General features: G+C 35.0%; 2 pseudogenes; both read right to left on the bottom strand.

The window, feature by feature from the left end:
• Positions 1 to 6,846, bottom strand: part of LOC117694932 (rho GTPase-activating protein 7 pseudogene) — a 178,686-nt pseudogene extending 171,840 nt beyond the window's left edge.
• A 434-nt stretch (positions 6,847 to 7,280) lies between these two features.
• On the bottom strand, positions 7,281 to 8,258 carry LOC117694590 (vesicle-associated membrane protein-associated protein B pseudogene; annotated as a pseudogene).
• Between the last annotated feature and the right edge of the window lie 8,207 nt (positions 8,259 to 16,465).

Below are 16,465 nucleotides of genomic sequence, written 5' to 3'. Positions count from 1 at the left end.
AGACCAGAGACAGAAAGATAGAGAGGAACAGCAGAACTGGTTTGAAAGTTGGTTCAATAAGTCCCCTTTGTTGAGAAACCTGTTATCCTCCCTTGCTGGACCTCTTGTGATTTTACTTTTGCTTTTAACCATAGGCCCTTGCATTTTAAATAGATTAGTAACTTTTGTTAGAGAGAGAATAAGTGCTGTTCAGCTTTTTGTGTTGCGCCACCAATGTAGGACTTTGGGTCAAGAAATGGTAATTATGACACTGGAGTTTAAACTTTTCTAAAGATCCTAATAAGAAGAAGTGGGGTGAGAATAGACTTATTAATAATTGAGTTTTTATGATTAAAAACATAACCAAATTGGAAGAAGTGGGGATGTAGAGTGAAAAATTATAAAGGCCATTTTATGAAATATGTGTAGATTTTTCCGCCTTACAGAACTCGGAACTGAAAATAAGATTTCAGGCCTTCACATTCCAGGTGAAGGACACTTGCTGGATTACATTCCTCAAGCCTCGCCCAAGGCAGGAAGGCATTCCTAACTACAGATAAAGATGCTACCACCTAGGTGGGGCCATAGCCCTATAGCCGGAAAAAGTAAAGATAGTAATCTGAAATGGCAGAACAGGACACAATAGCATGGTGAAAACCACATTTTGAGAAGAATGAGTGTGCAGAGTGATCTCACATGACTCTAGATCATTTGGGCTAGATTCTCTGAAATGTTCCATTGTTCTTGGTTACCCCTCCCTTGGTCTTCCCAGTGCTATGTCCAAAATTTGTAAAACAACCAATCATGTGTAAGCGCGCGAAAATGCCTTCCTCCCCCCACCCATGCTATAAAAGACCCTTTAACCCACCACACGGGGCCAAAAACCCTGCTCTTGGAGCTAAAGAGCTTGTCGTTTTGATCGCCGGCTCCTCCCCTAATAAACCTCTGCTGATTGCAAAAAAAAAAAAAAAAAAGAAAGAAACATTCAACATCCTTAGTCATCAGGAAAATGTAAATCAAAAAAATGACCTCAAGATTCAGCCTCATATCCATCTGAATGGTTAAGATAAAAAATTCAGTCAACAGCAGATGCTGAAGAGGATGTGGAGAAAGAGGAACACTTAGCCATTGCTGGTGTGATTGCAAGCTGGTACAACCACTTCAGAAATCAATCTGTTGGTTCCTCAGAAAATTGGAATTAGTGCTTCCTGAACACTCAGCTATACCTCTCCTAGGCATATACCCAAATATGCTCCAACACATAACAATGGCACATGCTCCACTATGTTCATGACTGCCTTATTTATAATATACAGAACCTAGAAATAACCCAGATATCCCTCAACAGATCTATGGATACAGAAAATGTGGTACATTTACACAATGGAGTATTAATCAGCTATTAAGAATGAGGACATCATGAATCTTACAGACAAAAAGAAGGAACTAGAAATACTCTGAGTGAGGTAACAGTCACAGAAGTACACACATGGTATGTACTCACTGATAAGTGGGTATTAGCTGAAAAGTTCAAAATACCCACCATACCACTCATAGACCAAATAAAGCTTAATAAAAAGAAAGACCAAAGTGTTGATGCTTCAATCATTCTTAGAAGGGAGATCAAATTAATCATGAGAGGTAGAAGTTGGGAGGAAACTGGGAGGGAGAGAACAGGGTGAGGGAAAACAGGATGGGGCAGGGCAGGATCATGTATGGTAAGAGACAGGAGAAGAGTTCAGATGGTCAGGAAAATGAATAGAAATATGTACCCGTGGGAGTTGGAGAATGAGGGAACCCCTAGAAATTACCAGAGGCCAAGGAAACAAGAGGTGTCCAGAACCCAATGGGAAGATATTAGATGAAATATCCAACAGAGGGGAGATAGCTACATATGTATCAGAGGACTGTCTTATCTGGCCTCAGAGGGAGGGGCAGCCCTTTATTTTGTGGAGGCTTGTTGCCCCAGCATAGGAGGTTACTAGAGAGGGAAGGTAGGAGTGGGTGGATGGGGTTGAGTGCTTACCTTCTTAGAGGCAAAAAGGAGGGGGGATTGGAGGGAAGGTTGAAGGGAAGACCAGGAAGGGAGACAGCATTTGAAATGTAAATAAATGAAATAACCGATTAATAAAAATAAGTAGATATATTAATTAAAAGTGGTTTGTTTACCTACTGATGTTCTTTGGTTTGCTTTCAGCATTTTCTTTGCATAATGCTTAAGCATGGATAAATAGTTATTGTGTAAAACTGGGAAGATTGCTTTGACTATCAATATGCAAATATTTATGTAGAAATATGTCTTTAATTTTTTTTCCATGAAACTCTAAATGTAATTGTTAAGCAGTAAGAAGAAGTTAATAAGTTTTCAGGAAACAATAAGTTTAGATAATAGATTGTACCTCATAGTCAGGTTTGGATACTGTCTTTGATGTCCCTGGTAACACAGTAATTTTGAAGAAATAGGGAGCATAATAATTGGCCCTTATTGGAATTTGAAATGCATGGCTAATCATCAGTGACTTCTCTTTTAAATGACTTAGTGACTGATACTACACTGTGGGAAAGACAACAGAGGCTACCTTGCCCAGATAAGGAGATGCTTTTAAAATAAATGGTTCAAATATTAACAAAATGTACATTGTGTTTTTAATTAGCCATTTTAGTTTGCTTGTTGTGATATTTCATTGCAGTTTTCTTTTGCATTTATTGTGTAATTATGCTGATAATTTTCATTTACTTTTGCTCCATTTATATATCTTCTATGGTATGCACTAAGTCTGCCTGTACAAGGTAGCAATTTTCCCAAATTAGTCCCAATATCTCCTGTCCTTTTTGACATTGTGATTTTAACATACCGATCATTGTGTAGCATTTGATCATTGCTTACTAAAGGTCATAAATAGTTGATAAAGTTTCCAGTTCATCCTATTGTGATGCTTGCTTCTTGAGTTAAGCTATGAGGAAATACAGGTTGCACAATAAAACCACATTTATCTCCCAATATTCCAGGCAAAAGACAATAAGAGTCACCAGCCTTGTGAAAGAATAAATTTAAAGGCACTCTAGATTCCAGTTGTAGATTTAGCATATACTTTTATCATATAAAAGGATATGCTGAACTTGGTGTTTCCTTTCTAAATTCTTGTACCACAGAATTCATGGACACAGTTAAATACTTGCCTACATATATCAGTTTGTTTATAATGTTTAGCTACTTGGAAATGCATAACTAAAACATAGACTTTAATATACAATCAGGTATTTAATAGTCATTGAATAAAAACAAAACATTGATTGATTTATTTACTTCTGTAACTTTGTTTTATTTATACAAAGTTTTAGCAAGAAACTGAAATTTCTTCTGAATCTTGACAATAAGCACAGTTTCAAATGAAATTCTCACTTCAAGGGTTATTGTTCTTTTTTTTTTCAATTTTAGAATCTAAAATCATTTAAGCAAGCATTTATTACAAAATGATGAAGCTGTAAATCATCCTAGTATATACTGATTTTTCAATAAGCTTTTCACAACTTTATATAAAAGTTTTCTATGGTTATATTTTCAAATGCCCAAGAACAAGACATGAAGAGAAAACAGAAAATAAGCTGTCATTAGCTCATAACATAAAATAAGAAAATGTACACTCCAAACTTATATTAATGTAGTCCTTTCAGCATGAACCATCATTGTGCAAGTAATTTATGGTTGAAAGTTGTTTGCACTCAAATTATCTAGAGCAAATTAAAGTTGTACGTTTTTATAAAATAACTTTTATATAATTCCACTAAAATTAGGAACAAGACATGGTTCTTTACTCTCCCCATAACAATTCAACATAGTGCTTGAAGCTTTAGTCAGAGAATAATGTGACAAATGAAGGAGGTGAAAAAGATGCAAAATAGAGATGAAGAAGTCTAAGAAACTTAATTTGCAGGTGAAATGATAGTATACATAAGTGATCCAAAAATTTCCACTGGGAAACTCCTATAGCTGATAAATGTTTTCAGCAAAATAGCTAGATACAAAATTAGTTCACAAAAATCAATAACCTTCTTATATATAATTGGCAAGTGGACCGAAAAAGAAATTGAGGGAACAATACCTTTCATAATAGCCTCAAATAATATAAAAATATCTTAGAGTAACTCTACCCAAACAAGTAAAAGACTCATAAGATGAAAACTTCAATTCTTTCAAGAAAACAATTGAAGAAGATATCAGAAGATAAAAAAGTCTCCAATGTTCACAGTAAGATTAACATAGTAAAAATGGCCATCCTATCAAAAATTCAATGTAATCTCCATCAAAATTATAAATCAATTCTTAACAAATCTTGAAAGGACAATACTCAACTTTATCTGGAAAAACAAAAACCCGGGATAGCAAAAAGAATCATGAACAATAAGAGAACTGCTGAACGCCCCATCATTCCTGATTTCAAGTTATCCTATAGAATTATAGTAATAAAAACCACATGATTGTGGCTCTCTCTCTCTCTCTCTCTCTCTCTCTCTCTCTTTCTCTCTCTCTCTCTCTCACACACACACACACACACACACACACACGCACACACACACATTGATCATTGGAACTGAATTGAGGAGTCAGACATAAATCCACACACATATGGATATTGATTTTTGATTCAAACAAAACCCAAAAATATATACTGGAAAAATACAACATCTTCAGCAAATGCTACTAGGCAAACTGATGATGGTATGTAGAATACATACATATATATATATATACCCTTAGTTTTTATTAGGTATTTATCAAGAATGTTAGAAAGCAAACGTAGTCCAGGCTCTAATGTACTGACTCTATATTTTTCCTCCTTCAAGATATTAGTAGATAAAATACAACTTTGCAAAATTAAAATTTAGACAGCATTCATCAAAGTAGATATGCCAATTTTGAATATAAATAACAAATGAATCTTAATTTAGTTTGAATACAATAACACCCTGAAAGTTCTATTAAATACTGTACAAGATGTATATTGTTAAATTTTACTTTGTAATTTTGCTAATTAATATTTCTCAAAGTCTATAACAAAATCAGCCTAATATGAATTATTTTTACAAGAATAGATATTCTACTTTTATCTTTTGGGGGCCTTTTTATATAATCTTCCTTAGAACAGAAATCTGCATAAAAGGAGGTTAATACCTCCATTGCAAAATGTGCACAAGTGAGAAAGATCTAGAGAAATATCAATGAACAATTAACTTGAGACTTTATGAAATATAGTTTTCAGGTTTCCAGGTCCTGTTATACACAGAATAGACAATCCACAACACTAGACATAATCTCTCACAGTAAGAAGGTTAAAAACAGTTGCTAACTCTAAAATTTTCCATAGTGGCTTAGGTAAAATGGACTTATGATCACCATTTTATAAACATGTATGCAATCATAAATTATTTGTGTGATTTTCAATGAAATGATACCTGCTGTTATACCTACATTTAAATGCTTTTAGACAAGTCATTGAAATGAACAGTGGAATGATAATCATATCCACTTCTGAAAGTGTATATGCATTTGTGTTCTTTTCCATTTATTTACAGACAAGAGAACATAATAAATGTGCATGTTTCTGATTATATTTTTAATCCTTTTAATTGATAGAATAACATTGCTTTCTGCCTTTCTCCTTCCAGTGCTTCCTATGGTACTGCTTTCAAATTGATACCTCTTTTATTTATTGTTTTACACACACACCTACACAAGAACACAGACACACACACAAACACATACACACAGACACACACACACACACACACACACACACACACACATATACACACACATGTCCAAGTCCAAACATAGTAATACAACTTGCTCAGTCTTTTATTGGTTTTTTTTTTTTTGTGTGTGTGTGTATCTATAGATTTGGGGCCAATGACTTTTTGTTAGACAACTAATATAGAGGCTCATCCCTGGGAGAGGTTAACTTTACACACAGCAGTCAATATTTGCATATACTTCTTAGTCTAGGGATGGTACCCTGTGCATTTTCTCTACTACCATGTTAGCCTGCCTATTACAATTACCATTGTTCTAGTCTTTTTAATGCAGACAATTCTGAGAAAGACTGTTTCACAGCCATTTTCTTGATATTCTTAAAATCTTTCTGTTCTCTCTACTACAATATTCTCTGTGCCATGATACAGATCAATTTTGGCTGGGTTCTCCATAATCCACTGATCTCTCTATTGTGTCCAGTTATGAATTTCTGTGATGTTCTCATTTGTGTACGCAGAAGATTCTTTGATGAGGATGGTATCTACGCTTATCTTTGTGGTTTTTTTTTTTTTTAATTTGGCTTTATTTTAATCTCTTCCTTTAAGATGCTACATAGCTGAGCAGAACTGGATCGGTCTTTTATGGCATGAAATTAATTCACAGTCAAGACTCTTTATCACCAGCAGATGGATTTGCTGAGGGGCTCCCCCACCCTCACCCCACCCCTCTGTGCCCTTCACCCTCTGCAACCTAACTCATTCATCCTAAGAAGGGCAGGTCAGCCCTGCCCTGTGTTCTAGAAGGATGAGTGTTAAGGGAGGGTGGGAAGAACAATCTAGAAGACTGGGTAATCCAGAGCTGACTGTCAATACAAAGAGCATCCTTCCTCTGGACAGCTGTTATTGACCTACAACAAAACACTTCCTGACTCAGACCCTCCCCATCCCTCCTCAGACCTCCAGAGCCAAGAGCCACAGAGCCCACAGCAGCAGCTCCTCACTGGTGGTCTGTAGCACAGGTGACTCGCAGGCTGCAGCACTCACTGCCTGTGCTCTGGTGGCAGCAGGAACACATGAGATGAAATACATGAAATAGGTTAAATATGCATCAACCATCTCCGATAAAAACTCAGTTTCACTAGTCCACCCAATGGCAATTTAGCTTGGTCCCTTCAAGAGAACAGAGCACAGACTTTGATTTCCCCATGCTGGATCCATCGGTCCACTCATGTCTCTCCCACGCAACCTACAGGTACACAAGATGGGGCCACTGCACAATGCACTTTGGCTCCTGCAGTTCTGTAGGCCTGAGGAGACAATGCCTGGACTGAACAACAGGCCTTGGGAAGCCACCTGGGTAAGAAGACAGCACACCCCACCTCGTAGGACTCCCTCTCCCGTGGGCCAGCCCCAACCTGTGAGGAAGAGCTTCTTGCTTTAAGAGAGGTGATCTAGCAGCATGTGCCAAGGCCAACCGGAGTTTACCAGGACAGCTACAAGATGCCACTGTGGGTAATCACGGCATCCTTCAACCACAGACCATTCTTTCCCCATCCATTCCCTATACATTTTTAACTTTCTAAAAGATCATTATATTATGCTATATTTGTGTGTGCATTTGTGTGTGCATGGGGAGGGGTATTTAAAGGCAAGACCTGTGAGATGCCGTCATACATTAATTTCTTTTTACGCATGGTTATGATAAATTTAAATCCCATAGTGTGGTAGATCCATCAATCCAATCTGCCATCCTTTGCATGCGGCCTCTACAAAGCAATCTTCCCGATAATGACACCAACGATAAAGAACAAAAACCACCAGAGCTAGCAGCCTGGCACTGAGGCCTTCCTCCTTCCCGGTGGCAGCCAGAGCCGCCATGGGGCTGTTGCTCTGCAGTGCCTTCCTCATTCGAAGCCCATCTTCTTCCTTGAGCTGCCTGCTCTCCTCCCGAAGCCTCTTCACCTCCCCCTGCAGCTGCCTGCACTCTTCCATCACCTTCTTTACTTCCGTGTCATCGAGGGGTGATATCAGGGACTTAGCAGCCACCGGTGCTTCTGTCTTGGATGCACTTGTACGTATAATTTTATTTATTTCTACATCGTGTGGTTTAGCGTTTTCTGCTGGCAATTCAAACACACATCTAAGTTTTGAATCCATAAGGTCTTCCGGTTTTGCCTCCTTCCATACTGCCTCCATATCACAAGTGTCAGGCGGAGCAAACATAGACTGAACCATAAACTTGTGTTTACTTTTCTCATTGGGATCATAATCGAAAGGCTGTAACATCACAGACACATTGAGAGAGGCCCTGGCATCAATGACCCCACTGTTGGGCCGCACGCAGTACCTGCGTGGTGCCGTGGTCTTCACTTTAAAACACACATTTTGGTCTGTTGGGTTGCCGAGTTTTAGGTTGGTGGTGACGACATCAGTGAAGGGATCTCGGAACTTGAGCTCGTGCTGTGGCTCGAGGCTCAGGACCTGCTCCACTTTCGCCATGATCCTCCCCGTCGGGGGCGGCAGCGCGGGCGGGGTCGGCGGCCTGGGTGGCGGGGCACAGGGGCGGAGGGCAAGGCCGCGGTGCCAGGGGAGCTCAGGGCACTATGCTTATCTTTGAATATAAAATTAAGACTGGAAATGTAGTAAAGTATAATGACTGTATAGAAAAGTGGCAATAATAGCTACTTTTCTAAGGTCTGTTACTTCACTTGCCCTAGGAAGTTGATTTCTTCTAATAGTCATGATTTCCTTCCTGTAGAATGGGCTTTAAGTTCAATTTGACAGTTGTTGACCAAAATGTGTCTCTTACTATACCTTACAGACATATTCCATGCTGATCATTACTGTAGTTGGAAAGTTCATAAGTTATAGAACTATTAATTGCTTTCCCCCGCCTCTTCTCCCCTTGGCAGCCTGCATAACATTTTTCTAGTGAGGTGACATCAATAGTCTACATTGTTTGAAGAGTCATTTGGAATACCTTTGTCAACCATACAAAAGAAGTTATTTCATTTCTTGTACTGGAGTGTTGTTTTGTTTATAGATTTTGTGGAGAATATTGTCAGCTTAAGTGAGTGAACTTCTTTTAAGATACACATACAGAAATGCACACAGAAACACATGCACACACTTGCATGTACACATGCCGTGTATAATTTTGGTAATTATAAAATAATATAATGATACTGATTATGCACATTAGACATTGTGACTAATAGCAAATAAAAATGCAGGTGTATTTTTGATATACTGATTTAATTTTGGGGGTGTAAATTCATTGGTGGGATTAGTGTTTATACACTATTTCTGTTTGTAATTCTTTTGAGGAATTACATGATTTTCTATGATAGCTATACTAATTTATCTCCCCACCAACAATGTTAAAGAGTTGTCTTTTTCTCATGTATTTGTCAATATTGGTAGCCTTTTGTATTTCTGAAGCTGGAAAATAATTATTATTTCAGTAATATTTTAAGTGTTTTACATATGTTTTCTTAGTTATTTAATGTACAAAACAGTGAATTTTTCTATGTTGGACTCTATCTTTAGACTTCACTGATTTCTTTTATTTGTTCTGACAGATTTTGTCTTCAGGATTTTCTCTATATAAGATCAAACCACCTGCCAACAATATTAAATTTTTCTAGCCTAATTTAAATGTCTATTCTTTAAAAAATCAAAGTAGTTCGTTATGAACCTCTAAGTGGGGGTGGGAGGGGAGGCTTTTAAGGTTGGTGGTGACGACATCAGTGAAGGGACCTCGGAACTGACACTCTGTTGCTGACACTCTGTCCACCTTCATTCAGGAGTATGTTGAGTTGCTATTACTTGGTATTTAAAGTTGAGCATAACTTTGCAACTACTATTAAAATAAAATAAGCTACTATCAAATAAAATAAGCAAAGAATATATGCTTCTAATTTAAGTGGAATGTTTTAGCCACTTAAATATTTCCTACTGTTCTTCATTTTGTTAGATCAAGAAAACAGTTTGAATGGAGCTCTTCTACATCTTTTGTAAGTGACTATGACAACCAAATTCTCTGCTAGACAGAATTTCACTCATTCAATAATTAAATGCTCATGTGGGTTATGTTGACCATGGAAATGAGCACTGTGTGTTTGGATAATATAGCAGACAAATATGATGTGTTGTTCTCCTCATAAACTGTGGGGCATTTTAAAAATGTAATTTCCTAAGGAGTTTAACTTGTCTTGTGTGCTTATACACTTAGCAACTCCTACAAGATTTCTCAAATATACAGCCTTATTTTTGGTTGAATGAAAGAATAAGAAACACATTTGAAGGCATCATACCAAACTTATATTTATCCCTTCTATACAATAAACTTTAGTCATTACTTTGGAAGTAAGATATATTATTTCCTATTTTTCATGTAATTTCATAAAAATAAATAAAAATTTTATTTATTTTACATATGTTGGTGTTTACACTGCACATATGTCACTCATGTAAGAAATGCTTTAAATCCAAACCAGTTTCATATATTTAGAAACATAGTTTCTATGAGGCAAATGCAGCTTTTATAACTTGAATATTAGAAGAGATTCTCAATGGTTAAGAACTTTTGTTGTTTTTCTAGAGGACCTACATTCAGCTCCTGGTACCCATATGAGAAGAGATAGCAACTACCTATAAATCCTGCTGCAAGAGACCTCATGATCTCTCTTTTGGCCTCTGTTGGCACCTCCATATACAATTAACTCAAAAATGAAATAAAATATAAATTCAATGTTAAGTAAAATCTAATTACTGTCACTCAAAATAAATTGTCAAATAGAAGAGATTACTTAATGACATATTGAGATATTCTTGAAAGAAATTATATTTGTGAATTAGGTTTCTTGTATTGGATTAATTTAGACAGGAAAACATTTGAAAAATACTGACATCATGCTCATTTATGGGAAATAAATTGAGAATGTGTCATTTTTGAAACTTAATAATTGAAGAATATGAATTATAATGAACTTCAGATTTTTACTATATTGGCAATTTTTAAAATTATTACTGTCAATTTAATTGAGTTTATTTTGAATGGGTTCAGATATTTAGGCAAATTTTTAAAAATGACCTTTGATCTTCATTGTTGTCTTCAAAGGCTGAAATATTCCATCTAATGTCTTTAATCTGATGATCCACTTTCAAATCCCTAAAGAAATATATTTTAAAATCACATTATATATGTTTTCCTTGTACAATGTACATCCTTCCTCACCTCATCTCATACTGTAAAAGAACACTAGGAAATCAGCAACAGCTTCTTGCCATCCAAAGGCCACAGTTTCTTGTATACAGACTCAATCCAGGCATTACTTATGTGAGCATATGATGATTGCTCGATATATTTTCAGAATGTTCAGAAATTATATGTGAAAATGTAATACATTATCCTTGTTGTATTGAGACCAGTTACACAAATACTTCTTAAACAGAAAACAAAAGTAAATGTAATAGAAATATCCTCTAAACAGATTCAGAGTTTTATTTCCAAAATACAGTACATCTATGACCTTAATAACTTTGGGGGCTGGAGAGATGCCTCTGTAGTTAAGAGCATTTCTGGCTCTTATGGTAGACCAAGGATCAATTACCAGTACCCAAATGGTGACTCAGAATCATCTCTAATTTCAGTGACAGATAATAAAACACCTTTTTTAGCCTCTGTGGATATCATGTATATATTTGTTACATAGAATACATGGAGGCAAAATACTCACACACCTAAAAGATTAAAATAAATGACCTTGATTTTCTTCCCTCTATTACTACATTCCCTTTACTAGAACATACTAGGAAGAAATGTGCAGCTATTATAGGACTCCCCTTGTTCTTTTCCTTCTCTTAGGGATTCTACATTACTAGATTTTCACATCTCAAAAACTGTCTCCCATATTTTCTTGATTATTGCAATTATACATGAGGTGGCTTAATTTTGTTATCAGTTATTCTGCCATGTCATATTAATCACTAATTATTATAATTTTCTAAGATGTATTAAGGTACATCTCAGAGAATTAAGGTGTATTTTAAAGTTGAACAAATATTTTCGAGTTAAAATTTATTGGTTACAAAGGAGATGTTCAAAAGACATTATTTTATTTTTTCATGTTTATAGGAGCTTTATTTGTTTAAATTTATTTATTTCTTCACTTTACAACCTAATGAAGAATTCAATCAACTGATACAAAGTAGATTTGAATCAATTTGAATTATATGTAATATTATATATGCATTTCTCTGTTTGAACACAAATTATTCTTTAATCTCTTATGTTCTGGCTTTATGTTTTTTATTTTGTATACAGATAAACTAGCTGATATGTATTAGAATATTATTAAATACTAGTTATATACATATAAATTAGAAATTCAATTGAATAACCCAAAAATAATTATGACAGAATATGTAATGCCAATTTCATTTTTTTAGAAATACAAATGTGAGTATAAACACTTTCTAAAGTGTGGGTTGATAATCATAGCAAAAAAGTACGTTATACTTCAGTTTTGACACACACACACGTATATGTATATGTGTATATGTATACATATATCTTTTTCAGAATAGAAGCATGTTGTTAGACTTACATATGACTGCCTTGGGAATTCAGAGACAATATGATCTCTAAAGTTTACATATTTTATATAGCCCATTATAAAAGCATTAAGCTCCATTTATACTTATATCTTGAATACAGTTTTTAATTAATAGATTATAACCAAATCCCACTCTGAATTAATATCATTTAAAACACTGAGATCATAGTTAACATAGGGTATATTATTGATCTAGTTTCTTTTGATTGACAAAGTTTTAAAGAAGAACTTGGGCTTCAAAATATGAAAGGAGATAAAAGTGAAAAGAAACCCATTAAGATGTTAGGAACAATCATTCAAGTTTTCTTAGTAGTCCTCTTATAAACTACTTCTGTATCTTTGGGGTTTAGTTAATATTTACAAGTTTAAAATTATTATTTGTACATATTCAACAAGTTATATAAATCATGTCACCATATATTTATAAATATTGCTTTTAAATTATTATAAAATTAAGCATAATAATTGTACTATTAATGGGAAAGATAATCAAAACAAAATGATATGCTATCCAATTATTGTTACTATTAGCTGGAAGTATAATCTGATGCGAAGATAAAAGAACTTCTGCAATTTATAAATGGTAGAAAATGCTGACTAGAAATAACACTTACACATTGTAAGCAATACTACAGATACAAAAGACAGTAATTGCCTACAAGATGCATATTGTGTTAGCAAACTACTTTTTCATTTTTACTGTTACAGTGGATGAGCATGAGCTATGTGAAAAAAATAAAACTAAGAAAATAAGTTTTAATGGAAATGAGTTTAAAATAAATCCACAGTATATACATCTTTTAACACTTTCTAATAAGTTTGTTTTCTTATTGCTAACATTAAAAATACATTTTTGTCTTCAGTAGCATTTGAAAATATAACTGACTAATAGCAAAATTAATTATATACTTAAGAGGCATTCACATACCCTATTGCTAATAAACCTTAACTAAACAATCAGGCCATTCCTACAAATAGACAATTCTAATTCAGAGTAGAAAACTACAAACGGGGGCTGGAGATATTGCTCAGTGGTTATGAGCACTTGCTCCTCATTCTAGTTTGGTTCCAAGCACCAAAGTATAGCAGCTTAAAACTGCCTGCAACTCTAGCTCCAGGGGATTCTCATGGCCTTCTTACCTCCCTGGGCAACTGCACGAGAATGTTGCAAACATTTTAATTCTACATCTGCTACTGACCCAACAAAATTATATGGAGTATTAGAATACAATTTTGTAGTAATTGTTATATCAAATAACCAAGAGAGGCATTAATAAGCTTTAAGGACTATCCATCTCAATAAAAAAATATAAAATATTTTTAAGTTTAAAACTGGAAGGAAAATTTATTTGGACATAGAATATAAGTTTAAAGGAAATAACTGTTGGCTTTGCAAATCTGGTATACTAAATTATCTCTTTATCCATCCACATGAAAGAGTGATAGAAAATTCATTCATTTAAACATATTCTGCATCAATAAATGCTACCAATTGCTTTCATTTATATTTAATATATGTGAATGAAAATTTGTTTATTTTTACATCTATTAATTAAATTATAAAATGTGCTGTTGGAGCCTGAAATGGTCACCTCTGCAATGAGAAAGGCTTCACGTGGAGGGATTAGTATACCAACTCAGCCACAAAATCTTCCACCTACAGTTTGCCCTGCCAAGAGAGCATTCTGGGACTGGAGACTAGCAGAATCATCATCAGAAAAAACAGAGACCTCATCTAGCCACTGATAGGAGAAGATGCACAGTACCACAGCCAAATAGTAAATGCAGCTTGAGGAGTCCTGTGGAGGAAGGGGGAGGAAGAATTGGAGGAACTAGAGGGGTCAGGGACACCACAAGACAACAGTCCACAGAATTAACTGACCAGTATTCATGGGCTCTCAAAATATCAGAAAAGGCTCTGATCTAGGTCCTCTGTATATATGTTATGGCTGAGTAGCTCAGTGTTCTTTGTGGGATTTCTAACAGTTGGAACCAGGGCTTTCTCTTACTCTTCTACCTGCTTGTAGGATCCTTCTCCTTCTAGTCTCTTCCAGCCTAGTGGTATATGTCTTTTCTTATTGTAGCTTGTTATGGTATGTTTGATTGATGTCTCTCAGAGGCTGCTCTTTTTTCAGGGAGGCAAAAGGGTGTCAGTCTGTGAGGAGAAAGAAGGTGGGAGGAAAGATTCCAGGGGGAAGGGAGGGGAAACTGTAGTTGGGATGTAATATGTAAAAGAATGGAAAAATCTAAAAGAAAAAAATGTGTTGAAATCTTTTCATTAAGTGAATAAATGTCACAGTTCTGCAAACAAACGAGAACTAAAAGATAACAAATGGCTTATGTATTCATTATATAACTATATTTTGAATATTATTATTCTATTCCTGTTATTTTAATTGATCCATTTCAATGTGCCAAGCATTTCAGTATTGGAGGAACTGTATTATAAAATTAGTCTCATGTTTATTTTCTTTTTCATGCCCTTAAATGAGAGGTTTCAAAAATTTGGGGGCCCCTAAAGAAAGTGATTATGACAACAATAAGATAACCCATACAAGTTATACATACAATACCAACTTACAAAGTGACTAACAGTAACAACAAGAATGAGACTTTCCTCTTATGTTTTGATCAGATGATGAGGAAATAGATTTACATTGAGATATTGGTCATTTTAGCTATACAACTAGCCCATACTGTAACATGGAAAAACTCTGGAAGTAGCAACACATGTTTAATCTTTACTCAAAAATCAGTAGTTAGCCTGTAGTCATCCAGAGTACATTAACCAGATGCTACAGGTCAATGACAATGACTGCCATGAAAAGAAGAAACTTCCAGATTCAAACAGGCTAAGCACATTTAGGATATTGAAATGAGGCTACGTTGCTACTACATAGCTTACATATTATGATTTTGCTTATATTGGCAAATGAATAAGGATGACATCTCAGTACAATATCAGATGTCAGGAGTAATTAAATTTAATCATGGAACCAGTATACTTAGAATGACAAGTTCCAAAGATGTCTACCAGAGGCATTTTTTCTCTCCACTCAGATTGGAAAAGAGAAAATATATGTCAGAACTGAATGCAGGCAAGAACGAACTTTAATTCCAAAGGTAGAGAATTCCTTGACATCCAGGTATGGCCCTCAGCAACTGAAACACAGTAAAGGCCTTAGAGGGAAAGTTTACCTTAGAGGGAGAAGGATAACTGGTCTGTTTGCTCACTAATACCAACTGCTGGGAGGACATTCCAAGGATCAAGCTAGCAAAGCAAGTATAATCACTTGTACCAAAGAAAGGAATTGCATAAGCAATCCTATCTTCAACAATAGGCTATCTGGGTGTTGCTGCGGCTAAAGCTCCAGCTCACTGTTTGTTCATGCAGGCCAGCCAGGACAAGTACATTCCAATAAACTCAGCTTCATGTGCCCTGTCAGGAAACAGGTTTCTAAGCCTCCAGTAGACCTCTGAGGACTCAATGGAGAAAGGTCTATCAGCTGATTCCAATTTCATTGTGACCCCTGGTAAAGCATATCACCAGAGATGCTTATCAAAATATATCTGAGTACTAGTACAACAAAGCTAGGAATTTATTGTAAAAGTTTTACCTCCTATGTTAATTACCTAACTGATGATACTTTACCACTTTCAAATTTGTCAACAACAAATTATTGCCTACACTAAATCTTGCCCATATTTTATATTGTAAAGTATAATTTATTCTCTTTCAAAATTTCAATATGTGGTATCCTCAGTAAGATTTTAAGGACAATTTTTATGTAAGAGTTTAAAACGCATTTCTCAGATTAACAGTGTGTATGATATTATATTACATAAAATAAGCATTTCATTTGCGATCATTTTAAGAACTTGGTCATACTACCTTAGAATGTCAATTATTATATATTAATATAAATGATAAAAGAATACAACATTATTTGAAATATCTAAGAGAAATTTATATTCATTTCAGCACCTTTAATGCAATTTAATATTTATATTACAGATATTAGTCAGTACTTGAGTAGTAATATTATTTATATGAAACTCAATATTTGAACAGACCCACTTTTAATCATGTTACAAATACTTCCTAATAATTGGTC

This window comes from Arvicanthis niloticus, chromosome X, assembly GCF_011762505.2.
Source record: "Arvicanthis niloticus isolate mArvNil1 chromosome X, mArvNil1.pat.X, whole genome shotgun sequence".
In the NCBI taxonomy this organism is placed as follows: Eukaryota; Metazoa; Chordata; class Mammalia; order Rodentia; family Muridae; genus Arvicanthis; species Arvicanthis niloticus.
The sequence above is the reverse complement of the archived record's forward strand: the minus strand, read 5'-3'. Positions and strand labels throughout refer to the sequence as shown.